Below are 23,010 nucleotides of genomic sequence, written 5' to 3' on the forward strand. Positions count from 1 at the left end.
AGGAATGGCAGGGGGCGGTGGGCCCTTCAAGGAGAGGCCCCTCAGGCAGACCCTCGTTAGGGGAGGGGATGAGGTCACAGCAGGCGGTGGTCAAGGGCTAGCCCACCAGGGTTTGGAGGTGTGATGCAGGAGCACAGGGCCTCCTCGCTGACAGGTTTCGTTGTGTGCGGGCCTGCCCCGGTGGTCCCCGCCGCGGGGGGGGGCACGTCCTTGGATGCTTCAGTGAGGCTAGACCGATTCAGCACTCGAGTGGCAGGGAGCAAGTGGGGGGGCTGATCCAGCCCTCTCAGAAGCAGGTAGCCGGTAATAGGAGCGAGTGGGCAGCAAGCAGGGGCTCCAGAAGGATAGCTGGGAACTTCGAAGGCGCCGTCTCTTTCAGCCGAGTTTGGGCGCCATGTTGAAGTCAGGCACCGGCGAGGAGGAGACATCAGATGGCAGCAGGGGGGCGCCCCAGACTCATAGGTGGTCCCCGCTCCGTGCTCACCTCTAGCGACGGACGTCGCGATGACAGCTGGTTCCATGGGCTGCCCGGTGTAGGCACCGGGGACCGGGATGTAGCAGGGTTGAGCCCTGGAAGTGTCTGGACGGCTTCCGTAGTCGGGGGGATGTCGCGGTGGTGGGGCAAATCAGCGCCAGTCCCCGCAGGTCTCGTCGCTCAAACCGGGCATTCCGCCGTCAGTCTTCTCGCCTCCGTGTGCGGGGACCCCCGGGGAGAATAGCGTTACCGGGCCGCGGCTGCCATCTTAGGTCACGGCGTGCGGCTCCGGTGGAGGCAGTCAAGGCGGCAATCCGCCTCTGTCAGCGCCAATAAAGATACCACCGTGGGCGCTCCGGTATGCAGGAGTGCTCCGGCAAGCAGTGTGGCGGTGCGGGGCTCACGGCGATCCACGGGTCAGGATGAGCGGCAGCCCGATCGCGGAGCCTCAGCACAACGCGGCCGCCATCGTGGCTTGCTTAGCCACGCCCCCTTTAGCATATGCTGATGATGCGCTATTCTTTATCAGTGATCCATTAACCTCTTTTCCTTCCTTAATTGAAATAATAAGACAATATTCTTTTGTATCTGGGTACAAATTGAATACTAACAAAACTGAATTTTTTCCTTTACATTTTTACTGTACTTATGATAGGATTTCTATGCATGAACTTATTTGGCAAAAGAATAAATTAAAATATCTGGGTATTTTATTCTCTTCTTCTATAAAATCAACATTAACCTTAAACAGTGATATCGTGTTAAATTATATTAAAGATAAAACGTCCAATTGGTCCTCATTACATCTTTAATGTAGTATAGGGTAGAATGGAATCTATTGAATTGAATAATGCTCCTAAAATCTTTTACACCCTTGCCATGATCTCCATTCAATTTCCATAAATTTTTTTTAAAGATGTTGATAAACTCCTTTCCGAATTTCTTTGGAATAACAAAGCTCCACGTATTAGTTATAAAAAATTAAAAATGTCTAAATGTAATGCTGGTTTTGGTATCCCAGCTTTTCTTGTTTAGCATAAAGCGTTTATCTTAAAACAAAGTGCTATTTGGTTTAATCACTCCTTTTTACATAACCCTCCTACTTGGTTCCATATTGAAAAATCCATTGTGGAACCTTTTCCACTTCCCACTCTGTTAACAATGTGTAACAAATCTTCATTTTTTCAGAAATCTATTATCCTCATATCCACTGAAATGATTTTCAATGATATAGACTCAATTTTTCAATATCCCATGTGCAGTACTGACAAATTATCTTTATGGTATAGCAATGTTATTAAATTGAATAGAAATATTAGTTTCTGGTTTTCATGGATTAAAGCTTGTATTTTTTATCTTAAAGATGTTTATTCTAATAATACTTTTATACCGTTTGGTATTTTACAAACTATGGGGCCTATTATGATTGCGGTTTTTCCGCATCCTCCGGGCCGGCGGTGGCTTCCGCCGGCCCGGAGGATGCGGAAAAACCACAGCGGACCCACCAAAGACCCACCGTCACATTAGGATGGCTGGTGGGTCCTGGTTTCCGTCCGCAGCTTTCCCGCCGCGGTTGCCTTACAACCGCGGCGGAAAAGCTCTAATATGGTGGCGGTGTCTCTCAGACACCGTCCGCCATATTAGGAAGGGCTTTAAAAAATGCTTTTCCGCAGCGGGTTTTCCGCCGTGGAAAAGCATGTGTAAGTTCACTGCGGGGGCCCGTTGCGGGCCCCCTAGGTGAAGAGGGGTGCACATGGGGGTACCATACATTTGTATGCAGAAATCGGCAGGCACCGCACGGTGCCTGCCGCTTTCTGCATACAAATGCAAGGTATGCATTTTTACCATTGCGGCAGATGCAGCTTGAAGCCACACCTGCCGCAATGGTAAAAATAGAGGGTGTGACCGCCAGGGTGGCGGTCACATCCTAATTGCACAGGAGGGAACTCTGCAGGCAATGCGGAGGTTCCCTCCTGCTCTATGGTGGCGGACGGACTCAGGTCCGTCCGCCATCATAATCGGCCCCAAAGTTTGGTTTAGCTAATTCTGAACTTATAAAATATGAATATTTAAGTAATTCGATTTTGGATTCGTTTTCACAAGTTATTCCCTCTAATATTCAAGCTGATTTATCTATTTATATCCAAACGATATCAACAAATGCTCATGGTGTTTCTATTTTATATAAAAAATTGTCCAAAAGTCTAGGTAGCAACATAAATATGATTACATTGTTCTGGAATAATGAACTATCGCTTTTATTATCTGCTGATACATGGGAAAATATATGGCTTAGTAATATATCTGGAAGGTTACCTGTTTCACTTTTCCAAATTAATTGTTATATTTTATTTAATTGCTTGTGGACTCCATTACATTTATTTCACTCTAAACTTCTTCAATCTGATACATGTTGGCATTGTAATTTACACTCTGGCTCACTACAACATATGCTTTTTACTTGTCCTTTAATCTCCACATTTTGGACAGAAGTTTGGGATATTATTAAAAAGATTCTCAATATTCATGAAGACATATCATACCAAATGTTAATATGCAAATCTGTGACTTTATCGCAGGATTTAAGTCATCTTGAATGCAAACTTCTTAACTTCTTAATTTCAGCTGCGTTAAAATCAATTACCTTCTGTTGGAAAGGTGTCTCAAAGTTAACAGTTCATGCTTGGTGGTCATGGGTTATTTTTACAAGAAGAGGTGCACAAATATCTTTGTCTGGGGTTTGTCAGAATACTATTTCTTATCACTTATTTTGGACTCCTGTTGATATTTATTTATCAAATTAATGGTATAGGTTTTGCTTGTTACCCCTTTAATGTTCCTTTACTGTATAAACTGTCTAAATTGATGTTACACAGTAGCTCTATTTATAAAGTAATACTTATTTGCTATTATATGTTTACCTCCCCTACTCTCTCCTTTTTTAGTTTTTCTATGAACATGTTTATCCTCATTCATTTAGAAATGAATATGAAACTATTGAGTTATTAGTATTTTATTAGAACTTTTGAATTGCTATTCTTTTCTGTATGTCTTCTTTTTTGTTTATTATGGAGAAAAAAAATTCAATTAAATATTTTGAACTTTAAAAAAAACCCTTTTTTTTCCCGTAAGACATAACGGAAATGTCTGGTAATACGTGGAGTACTCAGAACCAAAGAGTTATTGAAAATGTTCGAAGGAAGGCAGTGATGCACCTACTAACATCCGGGAGGAACTCATCCAGTTCAAGGCTTCTGACGGGCTGGCAGGATTGGGTTAGATTCAACCTTGGTGGTACCAGATGCCTGACAGTGAGGTATGCAACTTTGGTTCTGAACTCCCCATATGTGTGTTTTTTGGGGGGCAACCCTGAGATCCTCAGGGGTATTACCTGCACAAATCCAAGTATTTCACAAGCCAAGAATCTATTGCAATCCACTTTTGAGGATTTTCCCGTACTAACAATACCAGTCAGTTTTCTTTGGTTGCAAGTTAAAAATGTGCATGACTTTCCCATGCATAGGTGGCATTATTTTCAGGCTTTTGGAGAGAATGTTGCAAATTCATTTGGCCACTCCACATGGGTTTCTGCTGCACTGACCCTGATGGCAAGACAGGGAGGTCTATTACACATCTTCGGGGGAACACACTGTGTAGAAGAGGGTCAGGCTAAGCTGGAGGAAGTTATGGAGTGTTAAGGGGTTAATGAGTGGTGAAAATATTCCACACAATCCTATGTTAATTCCCAGTCATACTGTTCCCACTTCTCCACTTAGGATCATGTCACAAATGCACAAAGGTGCCCTTGCAACAGATACACCAAATTCATATTAATTCATAAAATAGATTTTCAGCCCCTTCACTCTCTCCCACTCTTTACTTTCCTTCTCCATCTCTTTCTCCTGCTCTAACATCCTGCCTGCTCTCTCACCTCCACCCCCCCACCCCATGACACTTAGGAGCCCTCTCTCAAAGACCTCCAGTACTGCTCAGAGATATAATATTTGAAAATACCATCCTTTCCGAAAAGGCACGAACTATGACAGGATTTCCATTGTTATCACTCAGCAAAGGTCCACAGAGCAGACATGTCCACTCACCTCTAGTTCTTTAATGTAGAAAACAAATGAAGCATGTAGTCACCTATCAGAAAGTAATGCATCTCGAAGGGCACCAATTGTAACATATTTTTCCAAAACATTCAGGTACTCAGCATATTTCTGCAACTAGCATTTGAAAACCGTATTTATTAAACTAGTTTGTGCTGTCTGATATATCAATTGTATTGTCATAACATCATCACTAACTCTCTGTCACTGTTCTACTTTTGGGATTTAAAGAATTCATTATGAACAAGGAAGGTTCTACGAACTTTAGCGTAGTTACAAATGACAACCTTTTGTAAGAAAGTGGCTCTGTATATACTGCACCAAAGTAAGGTACAGTGTGCAGAGTCCACAGTCCCCAGAGGTTTGGCAGAGGTTAAAGTTAGATATAACCTTACTCTCTAAAATGGTAGCTTGGTCGAGCAGTAAGGCAGTACAGTATTAGAGGACAGTGTAATGCATTTGTTGTACACACTCAGTCAGCAAATGGTCTCACACATTCAAGAACTGAACTCTAGGCCAAATGTTTTGTATATAAAAATATATTGTTGTTTTATTTTAGAACCACGAGTAGGTATAAAAATACATTCTCACAATGAGATGTTGCAATTGAATACTTATAATGAGCAATAAACTTTTGAATGCAATAGATACAGTTGTTGCAATATGCAACATAAACTTAACACAATAATAACATTGAGCTCAATAGGAATTTTAAGTAAAAGGCAACATCAATTACTTTGCATAGGTTTTCTTACTCAGGGCTGGATCCTGGATTCAGCCCTGGTGCATCTGTAAACAGTTGAAAGAAATCGTTTTTGTTACACAGGCAATTTTTAAGGAATATTTGTATGTTTCAAAAATCGACACTTAGAAGAATTTCTGGTAAAAACCAAGCAATGTTATCCTATGGGAGAATAGCAGGTTATCGGAAAATCACAGTTGTAATTACTTTTTAGGGTCAGTGCTGGGGACAAAGATCCAGCACTGGGATCTCTCCTGGTAACAGGTGAGTCATTTTGTTTTCGTTGATCGGATGATTCTTAGTGAATATTTCAACGTTTCAAAACTCGACACTTGGAAGAATTTCCAAGTGAAAACCAGCCAATGTTACCTTATGGAGAAAATGTAAGTTATCGGTTTTCAGATAAGTACTCGACTGGTAGAGTTAAGGTTCTGGATTCAGACTCAGGGGTCTCCCAAGTTCGGTAGGTACAGTTGTTATCCTCAGTGGCACAGGGGCAGCCGGGTGCAGATTGAGTAGGCCCAATGTTAGCCTATGGCGGGCAGGTGGCCTTTGGTTGGTGGCTGCAAGCAGGCAGGCCACGCGGCTGTGGGAGCTAAGCTCCTGGTCACTTACACAGGGCAAGTAGGGAAGTAGAATAGGACAGATGCTGCACTTCCAGTGGCACTTGGGCGGCTGGGTGCAGGGTGCTTTTGGGCCGTCGGGCGCCCAACGTATCTCAATGGGAAAGCTGCAAGATGAACAAAGTCTGCAAGCTCGGGGACGGAGATTCTTCAGGTGCGACCACCACTTCGAGAGGTAAGTTTGGAAGCTGTAGGTTAGGTAGCCATCCAGGAGTTGGGCACAGGGGGCCGTGGGGTGCCGGGTGCAGGGGTGTCTTTTGGTGTCTGGAAATCTTACCCTCAGCTTGTCGCAGTTGGTGGGGTCCCCGGTTGTGAGGCTACAGGCATCCTCAGGAGCGTTGAGTGGGGTCCTTGGGTGCTGGATTCATGGTCACAATCGCCGGGGGGATGTCCTCGTGGTTTTGGTTCACTCAGGCACCGGCCGGGCTCGGTGGGTACAGAGTGTGCTGGATTCGCAGATCCTGGCTGGCACTAGGGGTTGTTGCTGTTTGAGCAGAAAACTGCTCGTGGGAGTCCCAGTCTTTGGATGAGCAAGGCAGTCAGGTCCTCTGGGGTTTTGGAGGTTGCTGACCACAAGAGATGCCGGGGTTTAGCAGGAGCAGGTTTGAGGATCGACAGGCCTGTAGGGCTGAGGCCAAGTCAGTTGGTGTTGTCCTCTTGTTAGCAGCTGCACGGCAGGTCTTCTTTCTTCTTGTTCTTCTTTGTAGTTTCAGAATCGAGATCTGAGGAAGGAAGGTTCAGGGTGCCCCTAAATACTAAATTTAGGGGTGTTACAGGTAGGGTAAGGTCAGGGACCAATAGTTCCCTTCCCTGGGGTGAGTACACCCCCTATCCACCCACTCTCCAGTGGGAGGGGGGCAGGAGCCTGTCTCTGTTTGGGTAGGGCTTCCCATCCCCAAGATGGTGAGAGCCCGGAGCTGTGCTTCACCTCGCCTCCCCCACCTGAGGGGTGGGGTTGGCAGAGGCTGGCACACCCCCTTTCCTCACTTAGGTTTTCCCACCTGTCTTCCCACCAGATTGGGGGTCAGAACCGGTGGGGGCCAGTTGCTGAGTACAGAAAGTGGCCTGGAGAAGCTCACAAAGGTGGCATGCCTTTGAAGCAAACCCTGCCCATCCTGGGGGCCTAGCACCTCACCCCAGGATGCGCATTGTTGCAGGCACACAAGAGCGGATGGCTCTCTACCCAGGGGTCCAGCAACATGTCTGCTGGGTTGCAGCCTAGGTAACCTCTCAGTCAGGACATGGGTTGTGGGTTAGTTTCAGGGGGCAACTCTAAGTTGCCCTCTGTCGTGCATTGTACATTAAAACCCACACTGGCATCAGTGTGGATTTAATGTGCTGAGAAGTTTGATACAAAACTACTCAGTTTTCAGTGTAGCCATAATGGTGCTGTGGAGTTCAGGATTTCGACCTCCCAGCATCATATACTCTTAATGGCAGCACTGAAGTAAGCCCTGCAAGCGCCCCACACCTCCTGCCGTTACTCTGCTCTTAGCCGCTTTTTAGTATTTCTTGGCAATTTTAACAATCTTTGTTTTGAATATAATTTTTATGCATTATAATGTACCTGTATTTCTGCTGCTCCTGCTCATTTGCACACTTTGATCTGTTGCACTGATTGAGCCAACCCCGGTCCGACGCAGCTGACGTGCCGTTTGAGCGGAGGGCGGTTCCTTCTCCCCAGTACTTTTTCCAGTAGGACGCGGTCCAGTCATCCTCCGGAAAGAAAGTATTTAACTTCTAATGGTGCGGGCGCGCAGCGGACTCAAGTAAGCCCTGCAAGCGCCCCACACCTCCTGCCGTTACTCTGCTCTTAGCCGCTTTTTAGCATTTCTTGGCAATTTTAACAGTCTTTGTTTTGAATGTAATTTGTATGCATTTTAATGTACCTGTATTTCAGCTGCTGCTGCTCATTTGCACACTTTGATCTGTTGCACTGATTGAGCCGACCTCGGTCCGCTGCGGCTGACGTGCCGTTTGAGAGGAGGGCGGTTCCTTCTCCCCAGTACTATTTCCGGTAGGACGCGATCTAGTCGTCCTCCGGAAAGACAGTATTTAACTTCCAATGGTGCGGCATAAAGCAGCCCCGTGCCACGGGCGCGCCGCTGGTGCGGCAAAGGCGCGCCTAAGGCAAGCTCGTCTGTGCCCGTCCGCACCTGGACCGCGCCCAGCGCCCGAGACACTAGTCATTTTTCGAGCAAACTTATTAACTATTCAGCTAAGGAGCTTCTTTTACTTAAACAAAGGAGGGAGGGTTGTTGCCTGGTAGGGTCGGGACACAGTAGCATGTGTGTTGGTTGTGGGTTCTCACTTCCTTTAGAGGTGGGATCCTCAGCCTTGGATGCATCCCTGACCCACCAGAACTATGACCGGGAGAATTCTCAGGAGAGAAATACACTCTATGGTGGGCTTGCTAAAGTGAGATCCTTGGGAAAGCACAGGTATGAAATAGCTCAAATAATAGACTATTGGGGGCTGGATATCCTTTTTATAACTGAAACATTGGCAGATGCGGGCTCGGATCCTGATTTTATTACTGCCACCCCTGTGGGGTACAGAGCGGTTAGAGTAGATAGGACTTCTAAAAGAGGTGGTGGAGTTGCTATCATTTTTAGAGACTGTTTTGCAGTTACTATCCACCCGATTTCCACTCCATACTATGAGGCTCTTCAATTTACATGTAAACTCAGTGCCAAATTGACTTTTAAGGGCATGCTATTATATCGTCCTCCAGGCCAGAGAGACAGTTTTTTAGCCAATCTTAACTGTATGTTAGAAGCTGCTCTTTTAAATAAAGATTTTACCATTCTTGGAGATTTTAATTTTCATAAGGAGGACTTAGACAATAAAGAGACGACCATGTTGTTAGATACTTTAGGAGCAGCTGGATTGGTTCAATTGGTAACTCCACCCACCCATGTGGCTGGTCACACATTGGATGGAATCTTTTCATCTGCTAATGATCTCAAGTTTAAAGATATTGTTCCTTTATAATGGTCTGATCATTCACTTATTAGATTTAGTCTTCCTAGCAGTAAGATTGGACAGGTTGGTAGCTTGAAGCCACCTGCTACCGCCTGTAAAGCGTGTAGTAAAGTGGACAAAAAAGTCCTTCGCACTCAATTGGAAGGTTCATACCCGCAACTTCCGGATAATGTGGACGCCTTTGTCACAAACTATACGAATTGGATTTCTGAAGCGATAAGTGTTGCGGTCCCTATCAAAAAGCTATCTTGTAATAGGATCATTCCGTCGGCGCTTTGGTTCTCTGATCTGCAACGTAAGGAAAAACAGCACTGTTGCCGTATGGAACGACGCTGGCGACTGAATTATCTTGAATCAGATAAGCAAGCGTATAAGATTGTACTAATAAATTATAAAAAACTACTGATTGCAGAAAAGAGTAATTATTTTAGTAAACAGATTGAATCAGCAAAGAATTCCTCCAAAGAACTTTTGTTTCTGTTATCAATAAACTTACAGTACCTAATGCATCTGGTAGGACGGGGAACCAACAATTCTCCAATGATATGGCAGCTACATTTAAATCTAAAGTGTTGGACATTTTTTATGTTTTTAATGATGATTCAGTTCTGTGCATCGCTCCACAAGAGCATTACTTAGACTCAGACAAGAGCAGTTTGCTCAACTTTTCCTCCATTGCTCCAGAGTTAGTGAGCAATTATTTAAAGAAAGCTAAGGCAGGTTCTCTATTGGATCCTTGCCCATCAGCTTGCTTGCGGAAATTTTTAATATAATATTTTCCTCTGGCATCTTTCCCATCAGCTGGAAGGAGACCTCCATTCTTACCCTGCTCAAAAAGCCCACTTTAGATGCCACTAATACTCTTAATTACCGCCCCATTGCCCGCTTACCCTTACCGGCACAAATTGTGGATAAAATTATGACTATTCAATTGACACATTTTATCAATGAAAATAAACTGTTGGATCACTCCCAGTTCGGTTTCCACAAGGAACACAGCACAGAAACAGCGCTCATTAAGGCTACGGAGGAAATCAGAGCGGTAATGGATGGAGGAGGCACAGCTGCATTGGTGCTCTTCGATTTATCGGCCGCGTTTGACACGGTGGACCATACTCTCTTGAAAAATCGGCAAAAAAACCTGGGAGTTGATGGAACGGCCTTGGCTCTTCTGTCATCCTTCCTGAAAGAGAGGAGATCTACGGTGTCTCTTGATGGCTACAACTCTGATCCTTACTTTTTACCTTGTGGAGTGCCGCAGGGCAGTTCGTTGAGTCCTTCTTTGTTCAACATCTATGTCTACGAACTGGCCCCTCTGATTAGAAAATTTGGATTTAGGTTGACGTCATACGCTGACGAAACCCAGATTGTGGTAGCTGCTTATAAACATCAGAGCTCTCCTACTCTGCAGTTCCAGAACTGCATGATTGTAATTAACAACTGGAGGAGCAGGCATTGCCTCAAACTTAATTACGATGTTTTGATATTTGGCAATTTGCAGCCTACCTGGAGCAATCTGTGGTGGCCAGTAGAGATGGGTGTGCCTCCCAAACCTACGGTCAAAGCTAAAAACTTAGGGGTGTTGGTCGACAATAGACTTACATTTAGTCAACAAACCAATGCCATTGTGTCAGCTTCTTACTTTCTAATAAAAAAAATAAGAAATATACTCCCATATATTCCGGTGGAATCCCGAAAAACAGTAGTCACAGCACTTGTGCAATCCAAATTGGACTACTGTAACGGGTTTTATTTAAATGCCCAGTAGCAATGCCTTAAAAAGCTTCAGGTAGTTCAAAATTCTGCAACGCGTTTACTGCTGAATCTTACACGGCATAAATTGATCTCGAATGAGATCGCAGGCTGCACTGGCTTCCAGTAGCTCAGCGTGTCACATTTAAAGCGCTGTGTCTGGCCTACAAAGCTTTGGCGCAAACAGGTCCTGCTTTTCTCCAGAATCTCTTTGTGTGATATGAGCCAACTAGACAGCTCAGCTCGATGGGGGCAAGACTGTTGTCGGTGCCTAGAATTCGGACCTCTCATTGGGGTGGCCGTGGTTTTTACTACGGCACATCGAGATTGTGGAACTCTCTTCCATTAGAGATCAGGAGTGCCGGTTCACTTGTCGGTTTCCAGAGAAACTTAAAAACATCGTTGCTCCAGGGCTAGGCGTACAGCAGGTTACTTGTGTCCTCAGCGCCAAGACACCGTTTGGTATTCGTGCGCTCTTATAAATTTCATTAACATAACATAACATAACACTGCACTTACAGTGCCCAGGAATGGACCTGGGTACTGTAGGGGTACAGGGCTCATGCACCTGTACCCACACCACTGGCATAGGACACCCAGCTAGAGGGGTGTCTGAGGTATGCCAGGGCAGTGTGTTGTGGGCATGGCTCACAGGGATGTGTGCCATGTCGACTCTTTATTTTGTTCTGCACCAAGACACTCAGCCTGCAAAGGCAGTGTCTGTGTTAGGGTACAGGACCTCTGAGGGTGGCACAATAAGTGATGCTGCCCTTAGGGGCCTTATCTGGTCACAGTACCCTGGGTACCTAGGGTACCATTTACCATGGGATGACATGTGGCCATAGATGCCAATTGGGTTTAGGTTTCAATACAGTTTTAGGGAAGGAACACATTCCCTGGACACCTGATTGGCAGGAGCCAAGGGAACACTCAGTCAAAGTACATCAGCAATTCAGCAAAAAGTGGGGGCATACCATGCAAGAAAGATGGCACTTTGTCACACCATTTAATTGTGAAAAATGGTAGACATCAGAGGGAGTGATGTACCTGCTGACCCTGATACCAACAACACACAGATCTGTGAGCTGGCACCCCAGCCATGTACTTTCAACTAACAATGTATGAAATTATTAAAATTATGTATCTCTCAGAGCACCTCGAAGTCTTTCACACAGAGTAGGCCAATCCTGCACTATCTGGATATCTGTGCAATGTGGATTCAGAATTTAAAAGACCACATAAAAACTGAGGTCTGGGGGGGCGTGGCTAGCGCTCGGCGATGGCGGCCGCAGACTAGAGAGGCTCCCGGGCGGTAGTGGCTTCCCGCACTCATCCGGATCAATAATCCTGAACTCAATGGTGGCAGAAGGGGTGGAATAGACCCGGAGTCCCTGCAGCATTCAGCGCTGCAACTTTAAAACGAAACCGGTGAAGCGGCAGACTTGGAGACCGGACACGGCCTGAGGTGAGGTGGGGCCTAACAGCAGCCGGGAAGCAGCGGGCTGTAGTAACCCGGCGGCCTAACCGGAAATTGACTTTCACCGGCCGCACCCAGCCGGAAGTGCCGGTTCGTCCGGGGAGTTGCCAAATCCTCAGTTGCTTGAACCCCGGGAACCCAGTGACTCAGACGGAGCCCCGCGAACCCCGGCGCCGATCGAGGGGGTGTAACAACAGACCCAGGGCCTCCCCATACACCACAGGCCAGGAAAAACAGCGCCGCCATTTCCTCACGCCAAAAGTGCGTCACGGCCCAGCGGAAGCGGCCCCAGCTTGGCGGTGGTCGGGCCGGGATCGCGGGTGCTTACACGAGACTCTGCTGCACCAATTATCACACCCTTGACGGCGGATGACCAACGGAGACCACGGACGGCGGGGGACGACCATTCTCCCCCCCTCCCCCTTCCCTTCCTACTAAGACTAGGGGTGGGCGGGGAGCTACGCTCCGTCCACGGAGCATGCGTAGTGCCGTCTGCTACGCATTTTGCGGTGCGGGCGTAGTAGCCGGCACTACGCATGCTCCGTGGACGAGCGTAGCTGGCCCGCCACCCGCCTCCCTCCCGCCCTCAGTAAATACCCCCTTCAATGTTTAAATAAGTTTAAAACCACTTACCTGGTCCGCGCGCGTCCCGGGGCTCCCTCGTCTTTTTCAGTGCGCGTCTTGAACCCTAATGCGCATGCGTGGCCGCCCGCGCATGCGCATTTTCGCTAGAAATGCGCATGCGCGGGCGGCCACGCATGCGCATTAGGGTTCAAGACGCGGGCACTGAAAGAGACGAGGGAGCCCCGGGACGCGCGCGGACCAGGTAAGTGGTTTTAAACTTATTTAAACATTGAAGGGGGTATTTACTGAGGGCGGGAGGGAGGCGGGTGGTGCGTAGTGGGGCTACGCGAAGTGCGCAGGTGGGCGTAGTTTCTCGCCCACTTTGCGTAGCTTCGCGAAGCCCCACTACGCTCACTACGCCCAGGGTTGACTAAGACTCTATCCAGGGCACTGAATCCGTCGGTGGAACACGCGCCAGGGGGCTCACCTCAGTTAAACGGCTTTAGGGACCACACACCAGAACCAGTTTAGGTCCACTGCGCCCTGCTGGCCGCAGGAGCTGAGCACGACGGGCCCTGACCAGAGGTGAGGGGAGACATCGCGCCACTTGCTGTTGTGGATGTAACGCCCGACATTACCCGGGTTGGAGGCGGTGAACGGAGCCAGCAGTCACGGACACGAGAGGTATTGCCATATATCCTCAGAACAAACCATACTACTCGAGGCATACCCGGGGTGCCCAGCCCAAGACACGCTCCACAGAATGACGCACAGAGGCCCCCGACAAAATGCCACCCAGGCCAAACTAGACAAATTTGCATATGAAAGGCACTCCCCGCCCCAGGAACAACGCAAGGCGGCCGGGAAAATGACGGAGACAGAGGGGGCCAAGAAGGCCACTATCGAAGACGTCTTAGCGGCACTGGCACAGGTGCAAGCGACAGTGGGGGCTACAGCTACTGAAGTCACCCTGATCCGAGCGGACCTCCACAAAATCTCCGAAAGGGTCAAGCAGGTGGAAGTTGTTACTAAATCCTTGGTCGAGGATGTATCGGAACTGCAGACAGCGATGGAGCGTCTGCAATCGGACAATAAACTGCTTCGTGACAAGTTGGATGACCAGGAAGGGCGCTCTCGGCGCAACAATGTCCGAATTTTGGGGGTACCGGAATCGGAAGATACTGGGGCAATGGACCTCTATGTAGAGGAACTGAATAAAACCAGGCTCCAACCCAAGGGGTTCTCACATTTCTTCTCGGTGGAACGGGCCCACAGGGTACCGGGGGGGAAGCATAAGACTGGAGGGCCACCTCGGCCGATATTGGCAAGACTATTCAATTTCAGAGACCGTGACGCCATCCTTCAGGCCGCAAGAGTGGCACCGGCCATCCAGGTCCAAAACTCAAAGATAGCGTTCTTCCCAGACTACACAGCGGAGGTCGCTAGGAGGAGGAATACGTTTTTGGAGGTGAAAAAAACATTGCGAGACAAGGAATTGCAATACTCGATGCAATTCCCTGCTCGATTGCGAGTGGTAGCAGATAAAAAAGTGTGGTTTTTTGACACCCCCGAGGCTGCCCGGGACTGGCTGGAGGGATGGCATACTGTGGACAGACAGCGGAAACCACCCAGACAACATCACGAACGCGGAGGGAACAACGGTTCGGGCTCCCAGTCTTCCAGTCGTGGGGGAGCAGAGGGATCTCCCTCACATGGATTTGTAGGACCTGGCGGTGAGGAATGACTTTTACCCGGAAAAAGGCTTTGATGCAGCTTGCTGATCGTCGACACATCACTCTACAGCTGCATTTGGACTCTGGCGACTCTATCCCGGAAGCACGCGGGGATGCCGCCCGCTCTGGGAGACACTCTTCCCCATACACGCAAGTACTTTGGTTGCGGGATGGGTAAAGCGCTCTGCTCAGTTGGGGAGGCGGGCAGTTGAAAGTCCGTTAGGCAGGGATGCAGGGAGGGGGAGCTGGGGGGGGGGAGGGTTTTGTTGTGGTTAGGAACACACTTTTATGGTCAAAGAAGATACCTAGACTTCCATATGAATCTGGACTAGGCAAGAGCAACGAGCAGGAGGGCACGACTCCCAACAGGACATTGGACAGTGGATCGACCCAGGGTGGGAAGAGAAAACGGGTAGATGCCTCTCTCACTTGGCCTTCAGAATCACTTGCGGGCATTTCTACACCCGGCACCCGCACCGTACTTCCCCTTCACTACATTATAAGCCCCGGATTATCCAATGGCGACTGCGTTGAGGCCGGAAAGGGATGAGGTAGATGTAGCGACACACTGCCCTACATTGAGTATCATGTCCTGGAACGTGAGAGGGCTGGGGGACAAGGTTAAACGGGGGTTAGTCCTCACCGCGATCAGGAGACAGAAACCCACAATAGTGTTACTACAAGAAACCCACTTAACAGGGGGTATGGTTAAAGCCTTAGATAGACGAGGGTACAAAATGGTGATCCATTCAGACTTTACGTCTGGATCCAGGGGGACCGGTATCCTGATACAGAAAAACGCAAGCTTTATCCCCCTACTTACAAAAACTGATGACCAAGGCTGTTTTGCAGCCCTTCAGGGGCAGTGGGAGGGGACACTATTTAACCTGGTTTCAGTGTACATCCCACCAGCACTACACTCAGTACAACTCCCTAAATTGGGCAAGTTTATTCTGACTCTCCCTGAAGGGGATGTTATCCTGGGAGGGGATTTCAACGCAATTCTGGACACCCAACTCGACCGGTTCCCCATACCGGCCCCCACAGGAGGAATCCCCCGCCTCCAACAATTCTTAACAGCCATGGGCCTGACAGACAGTTGGAGGCACCTCCACCCCAACGCCAAACAATACACCTTTCACTCCACAGCACACGGGAGTCTGTCGAGAATTGACCACTTTTTGACTCTGGGAGACGGTCTCCAACAGATAGATACAATGATAATTCACCCGAGAGGGATCTCAGATCACTCCCCACTTACACTCACACTCTCCTCACGGACACGAACACACAGGCGCATGTACCCCATACAGGCTACGTATCTCAAAATTCCCCAAGTTCGTAAAGCTCTCAAAAAGGCAACGACACGATACTTCGCGGAAAATGTAAACTCAGTAAGCTCCTCCGAGGTACTGTGGGAAGCACATAAGACGGTCCTGCGGGGGGAAGCCATACACACAATCACAGGTTACCGGCGCGAGCGCTCACGGGAACTAGAGGGTATAGACCTGACTTTGCAGGAACTAACAAAGGTACACGAACAGGGCCCCACTCCCTCCACCCTACACGCACTGACTCTGCAACAACAGCTTTACCACGACCACCTACGTATGCATGTTAAGGGGTGTCTGACTGACACCCAGAACAGGATCTATGAGGTGGGTGATAAGGCCGGAGAACTACTGGCATGGCTTGACAAACGGGAAGGGAACTCTAGGGGGATCCCCCATCTAAGGGATGAACATGGAGCGCTACACACTGACCCAGACCAAATTGTGGATCTACTAGCGGACCACTTTGTACAAGTATATACCCCTGACCGTGTAATCACCCCAGAAATGGCCAGAGAGGTGCTAGCGCCGATCGAGGTCCAAACATTGTCATTGGAGGTGTCCGGCGAACTAGAGGCAGATATTACCGCGGAAGAAATCCAGTTGGCCATTCGTGCCTTGAACCCGGGTAAGGCTATGGGGCCTAACGGGATACCGGTAGAATGGTATCAGGCAATACCTGAGACTCTCAGTCCATATCTACTGGGAATGTTTCAAGAATGTCAGAAAACTGGCACGCTCCCGCCGGACCAGAGAGTAGCTACCATAGTCACTATCCCCAAACCGGGCAAACCACCGGAAGATTGTTCGTCGTACCGCCCCATTTCGCTGCTCAACGCAGAAGCAAAAATACTCGCTAAACTCCTGGCGATGAGACTCCTGCCCCATTTGTCTTCTCTGATACACCCGGACCAATCAGGGTTTATGCCACACAGAAACACTGCGTTGAACTGCGACGCCTACACGGGGTGCTAGCCAGAGCGGACTTAATACCGTCCCAGGCGGTGATATTAGCCCTTGATGCCAAGATGGCGTTTGACCTGGTGGAATGGCCGTACTTGTTTGAGGTGCTGTCCCGCCTGGGATTTGGACCCCGATTTATTGCATGGGTCAGATTGTTATATACTGACCCGATGGCAAGAGTGGTAGCCAATGGCCATACCTCGCGGATGTTCCCGCTGGGAAGAGGCACGAGACAGGGATGTCCCCTCTCCCCATTGCTATTCACGATCTCGCTGGAACCACTCGCCACGCTCATTAGGACCTCCCCTCTGCTTAAGGGCATCTGCTGGAGGGAGGGCTGGGAGGATCGGCTGTCACTGTATGCAGACGACATGCTGATCTATCTAACTAATCCCGACGATGGAGTGCCAGCCTTATTACGGCTCTGCGACGCTCACGGCAAGATCTCTGGCTACACCCTGAATTGGAATAAATCGGAACTTTATGTTCTGAAGGGACAGTCACCAGCCCTCGACCTGAATTGTCCTCTACGGATGGCGGGCACATCGTTCAAATATTTAGGCATCCACATCACTAGAGACCCCGCAGAATTCATTGACAAAAATCTGAAACCCCACCTAGATAGGCTCAGGCGTGATGTCAAGTTCTGGTCGGAACTTCCACTAACACTCCTGGGACGAGCTGCACTTTACAAGATGATGGCTCTGCCCAGATATATTTTGATGTCCTTGAGAACACGCCTTACCCGGTAGCCCCTAGATACTTTCAGAAGATCGTGGCGCTGGTCTACAATCTCCTCTGGGGGACACACCCTGCTCGCATCGCCCAATCGAAACTACATAGAGGTTGGTTTGAGGGTGGCATTGCTCTGCCCAGCTTAAAACTTTACTACTGGGCGGCGCACCTTAAGCCCATCAACCACTGGCTTCACGCTTCACACGCCGAGCCAGCCTTTCAGGCTGACAGGGGACAACTGGGCACGGTCAACATGTTGAATACGCTCTATGACCGCCGTAAGATCCGCGCTTTAGTGGGACCCACCAGGTTAACGGTCGCAGTCTGGCACACAGCGACAGCGGCTCTGGGCTGGAAAGGGAAAATCACCAAATTAACTCCACTGTGGGACTCTCGAGTCCTCGGACACCTACGAAACAGCAAAGGATTTTCCCACTGGGACACTATAGGGATCTCCACGGTGGGAGATCTTTGGGAAAAGGGAGGGGTAATACCCTTCAATAGACTGAAAGACCTGTATGATCTCAATGAGAGGGAACTGTATAGGTACGTCCAGATCAGGCATGCTTTACTGGCGGTTTTACCCGCAGGCACGGACCTGCCTGAGGCGTCCCCACTGGAGGACCGCCTTCTTACAGAATTCATGGTCGAGCGCGCCACGTCCCTCACTTATCGCAAACTGATAAACAATTTCCCAGACCCTACATTGACGTTAAAACTAAAGTGGGAGGAAGACACTAGCGAGATGGATGAACACGAGTGGAATGAGGCACTGGCATCGCCTCGGGAGGTAGGCATATCTGCGAGATTACGACTGGTACAATTGAAAATATTACACAGGGTGTACTACACCAGAACAATGTTGCACCGCATCCACAGGATAGAGCACCCTTACTGTCTTCGTGGGTGTGGGGAAGAGGGAACATTCTTCCATACTATATGGGACTGCCCCCGAATCCAAGAATACTGGAAACAGGTACTTCGCACGATCTCACAGACACTGGAAACGACACTGTTGCCTGACCCGAAGAGGTGCCTCATTAATGTATGGGAACCTACAGATATCTCCAGATTCGGACGAATTTGGGTTACGGTAGGGTTGATGGTGGCGAAAAGAGATATTGCGCAGCGCTGGGGGGTACCAGAGGTACCGACCAAGTCGCACTGGTGCTCAAATATGGACAAGGTGATGGTGACTGAAAGGGCGGTTTATTCCAACCGTGCATGCCCGGGGAAGTGGAATAAGATCTGGTCTAAGTGGAATATGTAAAGAGGTGAGATATGTGACCCCTTGCCGGAGACTGAACCAGATGAATCAGATGATGAAGGGGAGGAGTGATGGGTTGTGACACTTTCCGGGAGAGCAGGAGGGATGGGATTTAGAAGAGGAAACCCTTCCTAAGTGACCTTGCCAAAGTTCAGGGCCGGAACCGCAAATGATGATGAGCCCAAGGCATACATGAATAGTTATAGATTAACCCCTTGCAGGGATTGGGGTACTGAAGACAGATTCTAGTATGGGAAACCTAGGGAATTTGAATATAGCTGATCAATCTTCAAATGGAAATGACCACACCTGTGTTCCACACAGTTAATTTGTTGTTTTCTTGGTTATAAAAATGGGAAATCAAAGACCACTTATTTCTGGTAAATTGCGATAAGCACCACACCCTGCCAATGAGACACCTGTACAGTATTCTGCACTACTGACTAATCATTTGGAATCTATGTACTGTCCTATTGACAATTTGAATACTCAATAGCGGCCGGCCCATCGGGTTGTAGGCATTCCGCAGTGTACTGAACATGATGCAATAAAAGTTTTTGATTCCCAAAAAAAAAAAAACTGAGGTCTACTTAGCGGATATCAAGTCTCGCAGATTAGACAAAAATAGGTCCAATAAATAAAAAAGGAACCAAGCATTGGAAAAGTCAATAGGTTTCTCCTATGCCAGAGCTATTAACTTTGCAAGTGTGTTTTAGTCATGTTGTACACCAGCTTGACTGCAGTTCAGCATGACTAAAAGTTTGTGGCAAAGAGAGTGCCGTGCAGTAGAGTGGAGTGGTGTAGAGTGCAGTAGAGTGTTGTAGAGTGGAGAAGCTTACACTGTTGTGGAGTTACATAGAGTGGAGTGTATGGAGTAGAGTGGAGTGTTGTGGAGTGGAGTAGAGTGGTGTAGAGTGGAGTGGTGCAGAGTGGAGTTAAGTAATGGGGAGTGGCATTAAAAGGGAGTTGAGCAGAGTGGAGTAGTGTTGTGGGGTGGAGAGGTGTAGTATTTAGGGGCGTAAAGTGGTGGCGGATAGAGTGTTGTAGAGTAAAGTGGGACAGAGTGAAGTAGAGTATCATAGAGTGGAGTGGCATAGAGTGAAGATGAGTGTCTTAGAGTGGAGTAGAGTGTTGGAGAGTGGTTTGTGATAGAGTGGAGTGTCACAGAGTGCAGTGTTGTATAGTAGAGTGCCGTAGAGTAAAGTGTCATAGAGTGGAGTTTCGTAGAGTGAAGATGAGTGGCCTAGAATGGCACGGAGTTCTGTAGAATGGAGTAGCATAGAAAGGAGTAGAGTGTCATAGAGTGAAATGACAGAGTGGAGTGTCACAGCGAGGAGTGCCATAGAGTGGAGCGGCGTACAGTAGAGTGGCCCAGATTGGAGTAGAGTAGAGTGCTGGAGAGTGGAGAAGATCAACATAGAATAGAGTAGAGTGGCATAGAGTGAAGTGGAGAACGAGTTAAGTGGAGTAGATTGGCGTAGAGTAGAGTGGTGTAGAGTGCCATACAATGGAATAGAGTGAAGTAGCGTTGAGTGACAAGGAGTGGCATAGAGTGGAGTAGAGTAGGGTGGAATAGAGTGGAGTGGTTTAGAGTAGCATAGAGTGGAATAGAGTGGCATAAAGTGGAGTGGCGTAGAGTGCAGTATGCTTGGTGTGGTGGTGAATGCCATTACAGACAACATATTTTCAATGGAAATGACCCTTACATTTACACTGACATGCAGATTTACTGATAAAACTATACAGCCTACAAATGATAGTGTCTTGAAATGGCATCACCTAGTGTATTGATTTGCTTTGAACAGTATTATAATATTTATTTCCAGCACACTTAGAAATTACAAAAGAAGTGCTTCATATTTGCCTTCCAAATTATGAAATATTCTCAAACATTTGCATAGTTCCTTTACGGACATTTACATTTTGTTGTGTACTAGAAAAAAGCCTTTGCTTTCACACCCCCAGATTGTCAGATAAGTCCTCTCACTTTGAAGTTAGAGAAAGAAAAGTAAACACGAGTTCCTTCGGAAAACAGAACTTGACATTTGACCTCTGTCTTTGAATGCAGAACAAATGTGACTAGATAAGAACAAAATGTAAAGGCCTGTTCAGAAAGCGAGCACTCATGGAAGTATACAGTAAACAGGCTATGCTCCACAGGAGGGACAAAGACATGCTGGACAGCCTAAAACCAATAAAGTCAGCAAATAGAAAGCTAACCAATGTGAGTTACAAACCACAAAGCCAATGGTAAGCAAAGGGAGGAATGCATTCTTAGGCCAGGTTTCAGAATGTCCCCAAGAAGTCTTTAGCAACCTAGGCTTTGATCTAACAAGGGTACTGTCATAAGCACATGGACTCCATGAATGTGGGGTATGTTTGCATGTATGCATGTAGAGATGTTTATACAATGTAAACCTATCAAGGAAGCTACTAAGTTTACCGTCTTTGAATGAGCAATGAGCTGCACGACCCCCTGAATGCAGCAAGCCAGGTATGCTTTGGGCAATCCTGGCTCTCACTAGCATTTTTCAAGCTCCTGCTTCATAGCGAGGCAAAGGTCTTTGGTGAATCTCTTATTTGCTTTCTGTTTAGCAAGTCTACCCTTTCTCTTTGTGAGATAGGCTGCTATGTTATGCAGAGTAGTTTGTGGTTCATATAATGTAATCTTGAATGACTGAAGCAGTAAATTGGAGAGTAAGGTGTATTGAATTATGGCCGTCCAAAGTCGGGATGAGTCCTCTGTAAATTGCTGAGTAGTGGTTAAAAACTGGTCAGCAAAAAAATATAGTTGCATTAATGCCATGAGACCTGGCACTTTATAGTTTGGTTTTACGTAATCTATGGCACCCTCATTTCACTGTCCGGAATAAACCAAACATGCTGAGAAATTAGGAACATGGGTGCGATTTTTCTTTACGGCGCTGTCTTTTTTACCACCAGGCAGCTCATTGACATCTCTACAACGCATCTAAAACACCTCTTCTGCTGAGCATTAAACATAGAATAGCTCATGTTCAAGCTATTTAGAATCCTAGGCTCAGCTACTGTAAAGCAATTTACTTGACTGTTCCATAGTCTTCTAACGGTAAATCTAAAGCTTTTCAGTTATCAACAGGCTATCATGTTTCCAGTCTGAGGTGTAGTCTGGGATGGCTAAGCGTCATTTCTCAGATCAAGGTGAGGGTTCTCTGTATCATTATGAAGGCCCTTGATGGATTGATCCCTAACTAGCTCACAAAATATTGCCTTTGAAATATTGGCTTTGAGAAGGCCTGCTATTAGACAGCTTGATGAGTTGGTACCAGCCGCGGCCCGTGGAGGGAGTTACGGTGGGGCAGGGAGGCGGGAAGTGGGAGGGGCAGGGTGGAGGGTGCTAAAAACCAGCATATGGATAATTGCAGGTAAGTACACAATTTAATTAATAAAACGAATTTTTTAGCACACTGCATCGCAAAGTGCTAACTAGGAAAAAGGAGGCTTAGTGAAATAAAATATTTGCCAAGGATCACACATTTTGGTCAAGCTGGAAGCTAGGTAATATTTCAGGTTTTCTGATCTCACATCATACAATCCAACCACCAGATGTACCTCTTTCTCTCCTCGGTAATATCAAAGTTTTATGCTTTGGCTTTGTATTCTTGGCAGGTGAGGTTACAGCATGAGTGGCAGGCAGAAGCCAAATGAAAGCTCGGCTTGTTTTTGGCTTCAGTGTTTAGGAGGCCCTCGAGCCGAGCCAAAGCCAGGCCTTAGGTTCAATCCTGGCTCCAGTCTTCAGTTGCTCGCCCAACTCTAACTGTAACATGCGGGTTGCAGCGAGGATGGAGACCCTTAGACCCACATGATAACCAGCATCTTAATACCTATTTGAGTGGAAATAAAAGTTTTCACCCAAATCACTATTGCAAGATGTGCAGTAATGTCATGGGCAGTCTTACCAAAAGCCAAATAACTGGGCATAAATTATCCATGTCAAACCTGGGGAAAGTTGCCAGAACGAAAAAGCCAGGTATTAGATGATAACATGTGCAAATCGAATTAGTAACATTGGGGTATATTATCAAGGGGTTTTATCTCCGCTTTTTTGGCTTTAAAAGCCAAGAAAGCGGAGATAAAATTATCTCCCTATTACCAAGCTGTCGCTAACACCAGTTAGCGACAGCTAATAGGAGATAGCGACCATCATGGGCCCCACTTTGCATGTCAGTGATATTTATCACTAATGATATGCAAAGTGGGCGTGCCAAGATGTTA

This window comes from Lissotriton helveticus, chromosome 3_1 (genome assembly GCF_964261635.1).
Source record: "Lissotriton helveticus chromosome 3_1, aLisHel1.1, whole genome shotgun sequence".
NCBI classification, from domain to species: Eukaryota; Metazoa; Chordata; class Amphibia; order Caudata; family Salamandridae; genus Lissotriton; species Lissotriton helveticus.